Genomic DNA, 12,794 nt, shown 5'->3' on the forward strand with positions numbered 1-12,794 from the left:
AGATTTCTCTACAAAGAAACTTAAATTCCAGAGTAGAGTCTCTCTCTCATTATCTCTCTAATTCTCTTACTCTCTCTCTCTCTCTTTCTGTATGTCCGTTTCTCTGTCTTTGTTTTTCACTCTCTTTCTCTTCTTTTCTCTGCCATAACATGACAATCTGAGAAAACACGTTTATAAAGAGCGTCCCGTTTTAGAGCAGATCCCATTTTGCCACAGAAAATATTGAATTGCGGTAACAAGTATATTCAGATCACACACATACCAAATGTAGCTTGTTTTTTTTTCTGTACATTTCCTCTTTCTCCTGAGCCCTTCCCTGCTGAATCCGTGAAGGCAAGGAAAATTTAATCCAACATAAAAATTATAGTCCTCTTCGAAAATTTAAGACAGTGGTAACTCAGTCTCTTTCAGATAAGTGCTAACAACTCTCATGTTCTCTTCCCCTTCCAGACTTGTCTCCAAGATGGAGTCTGGATGTAGGGCATTTGGGGTAGGATTTGGAAGCTTTTGAAGTGACAGAGAAAAGGGTGGCCTGAGACCTATGCTTATAGGGCTTTGTCCCTTCCCCTGGGCATCTCCTGTCTGAGGTTGCCCCTGTTTTTTAGGTGTACCATTTGGTCCTCACATCTATGGCTGGTGAATTCCTGATGGATTCTGTCAGACTCACCCAGCCCCAGCTTGATCGTTGCTGGCTTTTGCCCACCACCTGAGGTCTGATTGTGGCTCCTTTCTGTCTCCAGGCTGAGTAACCTGCTCTCTAGCCCAGAGTCACAGGGTCATATCACTCCATCATGACAAACCCTCAGGTATGCTCTAGAGATAGGCCATCTTTGACCTCCACTCTCCAACCCTGCGATTTGTGAGACCATCCAGACTCTTGGATGCCGCACAGGAGCCCATGGTGGCTGGAGCTCCTCACTCACACAGACCTGTCACTCTACACCTGAAGCAGCAGGTTGCAGTATGTGCTCAGGTGCTTTACAAAGCAGTCTGCTGTCTTAGTCACAAACAGGAATGTGGACCTAGCTCCCCTCTGCTTTGACTTTTCTCTTAAACCTAATTACAAAATTGCTTCTCTCTAATTTGAGTGTGGAGAATGTGGTCAGGAAGGCCTTGCCTCACTGCCTCCTTTCCTTGCCTTCTTTCCCCTATTCTCCAAATCCACAGGGGCTGGAGGGAAACCACCTTTTCACCGCCCCCTCCCCTTCTTGTTTAATGGGGTATTCTCCATATCACATTCTCTTCCCTAATAAGGTGATCTTTCCTGTTCTCCTTTCCCTGGAGCAAAGGGCAAAATGAAAATATATTAATTATTCGAGTGATAATACTAGTGATGAAAGACTTGGCCACTTATGTAAGCCATCACAATCCTTGAGGAAAAGACAGAACAACTATAAACTGCTACAAAAACTTAATAATAAAGCCTGTTCTAACTCTTATAAAATCATTTTAATGCGCTTCTTAGCTTGGCATATGTAAAGAATTCCGCAGTATCACAAATGTTACTTTAGCATGTAAAATAAAGCTGAGTTGTGTCATAAATTGGGCCTCTTTAAAACCAATATGCTTACATAAGCTTTCATTAAATATTTAATTTGCTAAAATTTAGTCTGCTTTTTAGAATGTGGTTAAGTTTCCAATGAGCAGGATCGTAATTAATCCACAGTCTTATTAACAGTGTGTTCCTAAAAATGTTACTTAACACTTTGCACCTCAGATGCCATGTTTGTAAAATGAGAGTATTAGCAATACTTACATCATAGAGTAATTGTGGGGATTAGATTAGAGCAGCACCAGGCACATAGTACATACTGTATGAACATTTGCAACATTCATTATGATTTGAGTGGGCTGGGGTCGTATGTCTTACTCATACATTTCTTTCACTGTTGAAACCATTGGTGTTAAAAATTTGTTTGATATTTATTCTGTGTATTTTTGTTGTTGTTGTTGTTATATACCATTGCAGTGGCTGAACATTTGAGGTCACCTTTGATATCTGTAGTTGTGAGGACCTGGAAAACAGAAGTACCTTGCCTTTGTGCAGCAGGTTTATTTTCATTCCTTCATTGTGTTTTATATGTCCCAGGTCCTTTCAGTTGTGGTATGCCACAATTCTTTCTGCCTCTTTCTTTGTGTCTCCTGAAATTCTTTGAGCACTAAGTATTCTAGACATTACAATAATTGCAGTTATTTTTGAGTCTGTTTATACACAGAATTCTTTCACATGGCAGAAGATATGATGTCAGAGCACCTGCTAATCATAGTGACACACACAGGGTTGTATCAAAGAGGAGAAAAATTAAAAGAGATCAAGAAGACACACTGGCATTAGTGATGGCGGAGGAAGGAAGGAACATTAAATCGCCTTGTTTAAATATACATTTTTGGGATTACTAGTGAGGGTGTCCCTCCTCCCATTTGTGTATTTATTGGTTGATTATTTTCTTTTCTAAATTGTCTGTTTCTGTTTTTTGTCTGTTTATCCCTGAGGGTTCTTGCTGATTTGCACCTTGATTTACATGAGCTACTCAAAAGCATTAAAATCCTATTTGTCATATTTTTAGCAAATATTTGATTTTATCAGTTGTCTTTTGATTTCAGATATGAAAATGTTTTGAAACGTTACATCATCAAATGTTTTGAGAATTACGTTGCTTTTAATGTTGGAAGGTGTTTTTTTCCCTCTATAGAGATTTGGCAAAAAACCATTTATATTGTTCTTGAGTCTTAAAGTTTTGACTTTTTAAAGCATTTAACTCTTACTCTCTTGGAGCTTATATGGTATTGTTTGAGATATATGTAATAGCTAAACTTTTATTTTTCCTCTTTTTAATCAAAGGAGAAAATTGCTTTAATATAATTTACTGAACTTATAGTACTACTTTTATCATGTGTTAATTTTCTTTATACTTGCACTGTAGAGTAGTCACTAGCAGTACCTGGTTATTGAGCATGTGAAATATGGCTAGACCAAACTGAGGTGTGCCGAGAGCTTAAAATATATATGGTAGATGGCTGAGCACGGTGGCTCACGCCTGTAATCCCAGCACTTTGGGAGGCCAAGGCGGGCAGATCATGAGGTCAAGAGATCCAGACCATCCTGGCCAACATGGTGAAACCCTGTCTCTACTAAAAATACAAAAAATAGCTGGGCATGGTAGCAATGCCTGTAGTCCCAGCTACTCTGGAGGCTGAGGCAGGAGAATTGCTTGAACCCAGGAGGTGGAGGTTGCAGTGAGCTGAGATCACACCACTGCATTCCAGCCTGCACCTGGCGGTGGAGCAAGACTCTGTCTAAAAAAAAAATAAAAATTATATGTGTGTATGTGTGCATATATATATATATATATATATATGTAGTAGATTTCAAATACTTAGAGCAACAGCAACAAAATGTAACTCATCTCAATAATTTTTGATGTTTATAACATGTTGACATAATATTTTGTCAATATATAATCATATGATATATGACATATATGATATATAATATTTATGATATATGATATATATAATATATATGACATATATTGATACGAATATATGATATATATATGAGATGATGTATATTATATATGTGATATGATATATAGTATATTGATATGTAAATAACAAACATGTTATTTCACTTTGTTTTACTTTAAAAAATGTTGATATTATAAAAATTTAAATTATGTATGGCTCATACGCATTTCTGTTAGACAACTCTATACACGAGGGTTTGCTTCTATGCCATTGATTCGCAATATTATTTGAAGATTTTAATTATTGAGCCTTATAATATGCTTCCAGGTCTGACTGAACTAGTTTCTTTCTCAATTTTCTCCTTATTTATGTTTGCTTATTTATTCTTCAAGTTAATTTAAACATTTTTGCCAAATTCCAATAGAATTAAATCCCTCATATAAACTTCGATTTAAATCACTCAAAATCTGTAAATTGATTTTGGAACAATTGACATTTTTATAAGACTATATCTTTTTTTCCCAAGAAAATAGAGTTTATTTTTATTCTTTGTCTTTCCTTTTTATAGTTTTTAGAAAACTCTGTTTTTCATCATGTAAATTATACACATTTGATCTTTCAATTATTGCTAGACATCATGTTTTTTATTGCTATTGTAAATGTGAATTATTATTCCAATATATTTTCTGACTAGTTTTTGATAGTTTAGGAAGGATGATTTTCTAAAATGTATCTTGTAACTAGAGATTTTTACTGAGATTTTTAAAAAGTTAATTTTAACAGGTTTTCAACTGATTCTCTTGTGTTATTCTCCTTTTCAAATTACAATGCTAGACCACGGTAAGCTCCAAATAAGCTTCTGTAGGACTCTCCAACATTACAGCTCTAAAATTCTAATTTTTCAGAAAAAGAATAGCTAGGTATAACATGCTGCTCTTTATTTTAGATGAGATTTTCTCAGAATTTGTCTGTAATATTGGAAATCACAGAGTTAGAATGTTTTTCTTGTGTGTCCTTTAGATGCAAGGACTAGGGAAAATGGTGAATGATTCAAAGAGCATGGCTACAAATGCATTTGGGGCACTGTGTGAGTGTGAGAGCATGTGTCTGTGTATGTAAGACCAGTTGTAAGACAAAATTGTTGACTCCTGATAGTTGCCTTTTGATGGGCATTTGAGGTTGCATTCATTACCCTAGGTACTTACAAGGTTAGCTGAATACCTTCTCAACTGGGATTTCACCTTGAAACCCTCAGCCTTTTTGTTGGATCTCTGAGATCCTGGGGCTTAAGTTTCATTCTTGCTACATGATTATAGGAATTCAATTTTTATTTGGTTTTAAACATCTTTTCTTTCTGCCCTCTGCCCATATCTTTTTATTAATGCCTTTAAAAACTTTCTTTCTTTTCCCGTAGCACAAACAATATTTTTATTTTATTTCATTAAAAAGTAAGTTTATTTTTAACAAAAATATTTGAACACAAAAATCTCTTAAGTATTACAATGATTTTAGTTATTGTTGACTCTACTTATATATGGAATTATTCCTAATCACAGAAGTTATGATGTCACTACATTCTCTAATGGTGACTGCAGCAATACCACGCAAAGTAAGAAAGGGAGGGGCCTGCAGGAGGGATATTCCCTCATTAAAATGAGTGCTGTTAATCAACATCATTAAAGAGCAAACCAAATTAATAGAAATCAAGAGGCACCACACATTTGTGGATTAACGTCAAACACTTGCCTACAGGGGGAAAATAATGATCTCTAATGGTGTGTTCAAACAAAGGTATCTGACTGTCCACAACAAAATGTTTTCTCTCTAGATCAACTTACAGGACAAACTATGGGCTCCAGACTTTTGTTGTGCTCCTGTGGGCAGGCACCACCTCCCCTCCTGCCACACCAGAATTCCATCAGGGGACTGTCCTGCTGGCTGGCAAAAAACATGAATGTAGCATTTGGAAACATGATATTGCTGTTATGCAAAGTACATGCGCACACACACAAATACATTTAATATGAAATAGAAATCTTTACTGAAAATTGTCATATTGATGTGTGTGTGTGTGTGTGTGTGTGTGTGTGCGTGTGTGTGTGTGTAATGGTGAAGCTGTACCTTCTAACCTATTGGGACTTTTATGTAAATGGAGATTATGTGTCGTTGGTGTGTGGAATGTGACTCTCTTGCCAAGCACTCCAGTTGTTTAGCTTACTACCTGGGTAATATAATCAGAAAAGCAAAGACCATAGAATTTAAGGTGTTAAACATCTCTTTAGCCCCAAGTGAGAAATCACTTTAAATGAGACAAGAATATGTTCATTTGTATTCCAAGCAAAGATGGAAAAAATCTTATAAATTATTAATCCACCAAGTAGCATGTATTATCCTGAGCTATTATCCTGGGTCAGGCTGCATTTCATGCCTGCTCATTTTCCATTTGGAAAGAAAGCTGCCATGATGCAGAGGACAGAGCCACCACCCCTCCCCATTCCCAAACCCAACAAATACCAAGACAGTAAATTGTAATGAAAGGAGAAAATTATTGAAGTTCATTCTTATCCATATTCTATTCTACTAGTAAGTTGTACTGAAACAGTATAGATTTAGCTTTCTCCCCTCATACCAACACTGAAATAAAAATGTATTTAAGCTGAAAGAAAAAGCATCTCATAACAAAGAAAGGGATATATGTATATATGCATATTAATATACATACATACACACATACCTATTTTAAATAGAGAACATTTTAACACAGAATCTATTACATTACCACAACAGCAAGACTTATGACCTTGGGTCTGAATTATGAAATACTAACTCAGAAGTATAAAAATAGAAAGAAAGACATTTATTTGAATGACAATATATGTATTAGAATATGTATTTTATAATTATTAAGTACTGTTAGAAAAATAAACATTTGTCAATTAAAATTAAAAAGATTACAGTATAGATTCTGAAAACCATTAAACAGATATTTAATGTCAAATAGATAATTTTCTTCTGCCAACTTTTCATGGCCAGAAGCAGGTGATCAAAAAATCTTGGAGAGTTTGATAGGTAAATATGAATAGGTCTTCCAAACAAAGACACAAAAATGAGAATGTAAGGTTCTAGGATTGTTCTTGGCTACAATTCTTTATGTATTTCAGGTATGGAGTTTGTGTACTTCAGGTAGTATCTGTGCATTTTAAATATAGCTTATATATTTCAGGTTTAAAGTATTTAGCCAACTAGTGTCTGTAGCTAATACTACGGTTAAAGAATATTTTAATAGTCGAGTGGCTAAAATTCTTTTAAATTCTGTCATACACCAAATTTTCCATAGTGATTTAGTGACTTAGGGCATAGTATAGTGCTAGCATGCTTAATGGTTCAGGCTTTCATCATCAGATATTCAAAGTACATTCAGAGTGTGGAGAAGGGTTTCTCTGGGAACATAAATGAAGTGGGAGCCAGAATGAATATTTTCTGCTTCAAATGTCTTCTTGAGTGATCCTGCCACTGAAGTTCATTCTGTGAGCTCTGATGAGGGCAGCCGTTAGAAAAACGTGCTTTTGTTATAGTGTGGTTTTCTTAAAAAGAGAATTGTAATAATAATAGCATTTGGCAGTAAAACTCAATGTGCAGTAAAATATCTTAAAATTGCACTGACTAAAGTTCAGTGGGCATCATGGGTTATGACATTCTTCTCTGAGAGAGAAGGCCAGAATTTCAATGGTGCCAGAAATGAAGACCTACTGAAGTGTTGGGTCATGGGAATGGCCTGGTCCACAGTAGGAAGGGGAACCCCCTGATGGCCAAAAGGACTTTTGATGTTTTGCCTCCTCCAGGCTCTGCCTCACCTCTACTTCTGATCTTAAACTGAATAACCTTCTAGCTAACGTAATTGGTGGTCCAGCACACTTCTCCTGCTGTTTAGTCCCAATTGTAATGAAAAAGTTAAGATAATTAAGCTCTTTCTTAGTTGCCTCAAGCCTAGTTTCTCTGACAGCTTTGGTCAGCAGGCCGGCTGACCCTGTAGAGCCCTGTGCCATCATTCCCTTAGCTCACTGGGGCAGGTTTTCAGCGTCCTGAGTCAGGTTTCCTCACTGGGTGATTTCATTAGCCCCTGTCTGGTGCCAAGCAAACAGACATGCCCAAATTATTAAGACCATAGATTACACCCCATAGCAGCCTTACACTTGACTGCCTCTTTCCCTTACCTTGTTCACCCCCTTTGACCCCATGTGAATTGCAGTTCTTCACACTACATTCTTAACAACGTTATTTACTCTGCATGCTCAATGAGATTGTGCCTTATGTAATAAGGTCTCAGCTCTGAGATATGCCCAAGAGGGCAGACTTTTCAGCTGATAAAAGAATTAACATTTTAGCTGAAGATGACCCTTTATTGCTAGATGTGCTCTCATAGACCAAGTTTGTGACCATTTAAGAATGTCACAGTAACATGTGGAGACTTTTACATCTACACATAGATCAGTTTCATGAGTCAGAGTAACCAAGGGTGAGTAACAATCTATGCCAGCTGTGTAGTTAAGAATGCCAATTTATTTTTAAAATGGCTCTGTGCAGTCAACTCGATTATTTATGAAAATGGGAGAAAGGACTGACTATGATAATCAAAGTTCACTTGCAATTTCCAACCTCATTTAAACAAGCTGTTCAACCTGCTCTCTGCCTGCTAGTAGGAAGGAGAAAAAGCAAATGAGTCAGACAGTGGGCATACTAGATGATACTGAGATTCTTGGGTGTGAGGGAAAATGTTTCTTAGTTTTATAAATGTTTACTGAGTTGTTTACACTGATTTGATAAGTATATCTGGGACTTGGTGTAGGTAGGTGTTTCAAAAATTCGAATTCATTTCACCCTCAGTGGTTCCTGCCCTATTTTTATGTGCTGGATGCATTTATTCACATTGATGGTACCTGCATCCCAAATACTCAGATGCTGCCAGACATCCTCTCCCTCACAGTCCCCTGTTCCCCAACACACTCCACTTTAGGTTCTGTGCACAAAGGTGTCACTCTTACAACCCTAAACTCTGCCCTTCTGTCCTCTTCTCTTCTTTTGTCCCTAGGTGCTTTCACATGTTATTTCTATGTAGTAGAGGGTGTGGCCCAATAAATGGCATTGAGAAGGGAGGAAGATAAATGGCAACAAGCATATAAAAGCCTTAAAATTTGATGAAGCTGAAGAATTTTTATATTCAAAAGATACACCCTAAATGTAGATTGAGCAGTAGTTTTGCTGCCCTACTTTTGGTGCCACTTGGGAATATAATGATTTCAGGATAAAGGGGGTGTAGGAAAGTCAAATAGGGCAGATAACAGAACAGTGTCAGACACAGCATAAGAAAATGATGATTTCACAACAATATCGCATCCTCCATTGGGCATGAAACTCTAGTATTCTGCTATGGAGCTCTCATTTAAAATGGAAGAAAAACACAGACCCTTGAGCTCCCTGAGCTTTTACTTGCCCCTTTAACACTGAAGCAAGAATATACAATTGAAGTATTGCTAAGAGGAGGGAAGGCCCGGCAGGGCTGGTGGAAGGAAGAAAGGAAGACTTAGCTCAGTGCTGCTGTCGGGATGGGACTGTATTGGAGTGGCTGCAGGTTCCCTGGGATGCTGTTTCTACTTATTCTCCCTAATAGACAGGTTTTCATGCTAAACTAAGACCATTGTGGTTTTCCTAATTGCTGTGGAAAAATTACTTAATGGATAGAAATTGAAGTTGTCTTAAATCTTTGGCTTTAGCTGCTGTTTGCCTATACTAGAATCTGGAATAATATGGTATATAAATTAACCCTAAATGATAGCATTTTAATTTCCCGATTGCTGTTGTGCAGTGCATGTAGAATGCTCCCTGCCACCATGAGTCTTAACGTCTTGGAAAGGAAGATGTTATAGATGCAAGATCATAAATCTTCCAGTCCTCGCTTTATCCACCCACCCTGCTTACTAACTTGCTCGTGCTCAAGGTAGCTCCCTTGCCTCTCTTGATCTCAGTTTTCACCGGGATTCTGCAAATTTGGATAATAACCAAAGCATAGGATTGTTTTGCTATTAGTTGCAATTATGCATGTTAAAGCACTTGGTCTTTGCTACAGTATGTGGCATATATATGTGCCCAATGTTTGTTTTTCCTTTTTTTCTTCTTTACTTTTCTTGAATAAGTAGGAAAAACACAAGTAGAGGAAAAATGACCCTCTAACGCAATTTGATTTCTCACAAAGTAACGTAGATCAGCGTTTTCAGGGTTTCCTTAAGTCTTACCTAAGAGTCCAATATAAAACAGGCAGAAGTGGAGGCTGAGTAGGGGCTTGGGGCTTCTACTCTTCAGTATCCCATGCTACATTCCCATGTGTCCTGAGGGAAGGGAACTCCCAATTCCAAGTAAATAGTGACCCTGGAGCTGTGCACTGAGATATATGCCCTGGCATTTTCATGGGTTATGACAACTCTATGCCTTTAGCAAATTATTAGAATACTATTTCCTACTAATTTACTGACTTATCTGAGATATTTTAACGTTATCATATACTGGATTCACGAAGACTATATCAGAATTCTGCACCATACATTCTCACTAAAATCAAGAAGAGAGAAGCACATACTTAAGGGATTCTGAAGCATAAAGTGTTTGGACTTGAGATATGCACAAAATTTCCTTGAGGCATTTCATTGTGAGGAAGGATATTCCATTTTTAAGCAACATGATCAGCTATCTGCACATTTTCCAAGGATTATTGCTTGTCTTTTGGTGTACTCTGATGCCTGGTGTCAAGATGAACTAGAATATTTACTGAATATTCCTTGGTATACAGTGCATTTCCTCCTGATAATTTATAAACATTAGATTTTAGTAGAAAGTTACCAAAAAAGTTTCTTGAATAACTGAACTCCCTTATTCATGCTCATTGATGCTTAACTGGATGGAGCATCAGCACCCAGAATATTAAATACTTTTCATACAATTAGGTTGTGTGCTTATGCATGCTAAGAAGCATGTGAGTGTGGGATGTTGATCTTCCTCCTGAAGATTATAAATTCTTTTGGCAGGTAGTGTCTCTTTCTATTTCACTGTGTAACATGTGCCCAGAGGCAACTGTTCTTTGCCAGAATGCATCCTCCAAACGGAAATTGATGAAGTTAAAGAATGTGCTGAAATGTATGTCTCAGATATGCTGCATTTTCCCTCACTAGTACGTGCATCAACCACTTGGTGGCTATCCTTCTGCATCTGTTATATTTATTATATTAGTTTTCAGAATAGACCCTTTATTTTGCAATCATATAAAGAAGAGAAATGAAAATTGTTGAAGTATAGAATGCCATCTGAATTTTTGATTTGGGACAAATACTTAAATGACTAATTCTAGGGCTAAATTTTTTTTTTTCCCTAAATTTTTTATTTATTTTATTGCATTTTACATTTTGGGGTACATGTGAAGAACATGCAAAATTGTTGCATAGGAACACACGTGGCAGTGTGATTTGCTGCCTTCCTCCCCATCACCTACATCTGGCATTTCTCCCCTTGCTATCTCTCCCCAGCTTCCCACCCCCCACCCTCCCTCCCCTATTTCCCTGCAACTGACCCCAGTGTGTAGTGCTCCCCTCCCTGTGTCCATGTGTTCTCATTGTTCAACACCCGCCTATGAGTGAGAACATGCGGTGTTTGATCTTCTGCTCTTCTGTCAGTTTGCTGAGAATGATGGTTTCCAGGTTCATCCATGTCCCTACAAAGGACCCAAACTCATCATTTCTGATGGCTGCATAATATTCCATGGTGTATATGTGCCACATTTTCCCTATCCAGTCTATCATCGATGGGCATTTGGGTTGGTTCCAGGTCTTTGCTATTGTAAACAGTGCTGCAATGAACATTCGTGTACACGTGTCCTTATAGTAGAACGATTTGTAATCCTTTGGATATATACCCAGTAATGGGATTGCTGGGTCAAATGGAATTTCTATTTCTAGGTCCTTGAGGAATCGCCACACTGTCTTCCACAATGGGTGCACTAATTTACACTCCCACCAGCAGTGCAAAAGTGTTCCTATTTCTCCACATCCTCTCCAGCATCTGTTGTCTCCAGATTTTTTAATGATCGCCATTCTAACTGGCGTGAGATGGTATCTCAGTGTAGTTTTGATTTGCATTCTCTGATGACCAGTGATGATGAGCATTTTTTCATATGTTTGTTGGCCTCACGTATGTCTTCTTTTGAGAAGTGTCTGTTCATATCCTTTGCCCACTTTTGAATGGGCTTGTTAGTTTTTTTCTTGTAAATCTGCTTTAGTTCTTTGTAAATTACGGATATCAGTCTAGGGCTAAATTTTAAACCTAAATTGCAGTTGAGAATATTTTGAGATTTGGGAAACGTCATTATGCTTTCATTGTATTTGTTTGCTTTTGCCCATCCTGTTGTACCTACCATCTGAACTAAAGGTCTTGAATTACAGGGATAGTAGTACTGTTGATGTTTCCAGTCCGGTCTATTTCAGGCAATGAATGAGATATAATACCATTGCCACCTGATTGCTGAATCAGAGAGAATTGAACTTATTTTTGTTCTCAGGAAGAGAGAAATTTGAAGGTTACACTGAGACAAGGAGTAACAGGAGGACGACGAAGAAGAAATTTTTGTTTCTGGATTTTCTGAATCCAGTGGATATAACTATACTAACTGTTTTCAGGTGCTCAGTCCTATATTGTGGATGTATGTCACAATCCACCAGAATAATTATATATTTTTTCTTCTTGTCATCTTTATAACAAAGTGTGAAAGTAATGGCGTGCTTTGCCCTGTCCTGTCTTAGTAAACTAGATGTAATAATTGTCTGATAGGCATCCAAGGTTGGGCTCCCACAGTTGCGGTAGGGGTTGTGTACTTACTACCTCTAGTACATCAGTGTGGCACATCAGTTATCTGCTTCCTCTACCCTGCTAACCACAGTACACTGCAGTCCTTATATGTGAAACCAAGAGAAATGACTTGAAGCAAATGAATATTAGTAACCTATTACATAGGTGGCCGTGGGCTGTAATTCATTCTGAATAGTGCTAGTTAGGACTCTGAACATATGTCTGAGAAACATCAAATGACATCAAATAACTGGTTTATCACACAAAATCATCCATGAGAAACTGCACCCCAGAAAACTTCAGTGTGTGTTGTTGACATTTGCATAGGAACATAAGAATTACAGTCTAAATAACTCACTTAAGGTCACCCTTCTAGTATTAATAATAAATTAAGTTTAATCAAGAAAGGAACCAAATTGCTCTTAGGTATATGCAATTCT

This window comes from Sapajus apella, unplaced genomic scaffold, assembly GCF_009761245.1.
Source record: "Sapajus apella isolate SASKATOON/1434 unplaced genomic scaffold, GSC_monkey_1.0 scaffold1, whole genome shotgun sequence".
NCBI classification, from domain to species: Eukaryota; Metazoa; Chordata; class Mammalia; order Primates; family Cebidae; genus Sapajus; species Sapajus apella.